The sequence below is a fragment of the Phoca vitulina genome, unplaced genomic scaffold (genome assembly GCF_004348235.1).
Source record: "Phoca vitulina isolate PV1807 unplaced genomic scaffold, GSC_HSeal_1.0 scaffold65, whole genome shotgun sequence".
NCBI lineage: Eukaryota > Metazoa > Chordata > Mammalia > Carnivora > Phocidae > Phoca > Phoca vitulina.
In genome coordinates, this window is record NW_022589768.1 from 11,428,310 (window position 1) to 11,430,154 (window position 1,845).

The window sequence follows — 1,845 nt, forward strand, 5'->3', positions numbered from 1 at the left end:
CCTAGGGCTCTTCGTGACGCTACAACTTCTGGCCTCCATCTGCTCTCCACACTTGTTTCTCCTCCCCTCTGTCAATCCCTGAGGGACAGATCCAACTTTCATTCTTCCAAGACAAAATAAGCACAGCCCAGCTTTAACCTGTTGGAGGAATCACATGCGATATGGCAAAGGCAAATACACCAAGACCTGTTCCTCCAGCCCCCAGGTATGTTTGCAAAGGGCTGGGTCCTCCTTGTTTTTATTTGAGGTGCCAGGTGAGGCAAGCGAGGCTTAAAGCAAGGAAGGCAGCCTCCAGGGGCAGCTCCCTTGGTTCAAGGGCAGTGGCAAGATGACCAACAGGGACATTTCTGGTGGACCCAACTACAGCGTGGAAACTCTGAGGTCACCGTGCTTTGGGACACATGTCATGAATAGCCCTTTCGGCATTCACCTGTCCCTGCCACATGGTAGGGGAGGCCTGGGCATGTCACTCCTCGCTGCCAGGGAGGAGTCACTTCTCACAGAAGCTCCCAACCTCTCCTCCCAAGCCCAGATGTCCAGATGTGTGGCTGGCATTTCTGTGAGCGAGTTTCACTGGACACCATCTTCTTCCTCCCCTTCTCCCCTGCCTGACCACTCCCTTCACCCTGCCCCCCTTCTCCAGGCCCTTCAGGGGCCCCCTGACACTCTCCTCTCCCTCTTCCTCTTCATCCACTCAGGCCTCCAGGCCTCCCTACCTGTCCTTCCAGCACCTTCTACAGGTCTCCACAGCCATCCTGAGTCCCCGCAATGGCCACATCACGATTCACCCACTCACCCAGCAAATACTTATCAAGCCCCTAGCATCGGTCGGCAGTACTAAACAGCACTGTGATTACTCCATCCACCCCACCGACCCACCACAATTCCCCGTGTCCTCCAGCTAGAACCCGTGTCTTCCAAAATCCGGCTGCGACAAGGGAAGGGCAGGGAATGCTGGCTCAAAAGTCAGACTCTGGCCCTTTCCCAGCTGCGTGGCCTTAAGCAAGACTTCATCACTCTGTGCCTTGATTTACTCATCTGTAAAACAGGGACTCTAGTAGCACACCGATCACAGGAATGAGGAAACACATAGAAAACGTTTAGTACGGAGTCTGGTACACAGTAAGGGCTTAATAAATATCAGTGGCTACTAGTATTATCATCATCACAATTTCCAAATGATCACTTCCTCCCACCCCCACCACAGCAAATCCTGCTCGGCCATCTGGTCCTGGAAGAATCTCTTCATCCTACCCTGTACCAAGCCCTAATCCTTCTCCTCCCCATTTTCCTTCCCAGACTGTTCTACCCCAGCCAAAGCCCCCGGGGCAGTCCTTTTGCAATTTATACTTTTGTTTACAAGTGTTACTTTTGATACATCATTCCCCAGTTGAATTGGAATCTTTCTTCTCTGCCCAGTAGTGGTCATCCAAGGGCACTATCCCGTCTCCCAGATTGAACGCGGAGCTCCGTAGCTTCTGGTGTGTTCCCCACAGCACAGTGCCCCCTATGCTCACAGTGGGTCTCAGGAAACACACCGGGAAAAAAGCTCGATCCTTTCAACCATGTTTTCTCCTGGGTCCTTGGCTGATTGCTGCGGAGACCCAAAACAGACCAAAACCCAGCCCACCACGGCTTGGAAGCCCAGAAAGGACCAAGCTGAGCATCAAAACACCTGTGCTTAAGTTCTGCTTTTTCCTACAAACTCACTGGATGACCTCAATAAACCCTTCGCCCTAATGGGCCTCAGTTTCTTCATCTGTATAATGGGATGGAGGGAGGAGGTCAGGGGAGCTCTCTATGCCACGGCCTCTCCTCTGCTCCACACTTGCCAGTGAGCGTGGA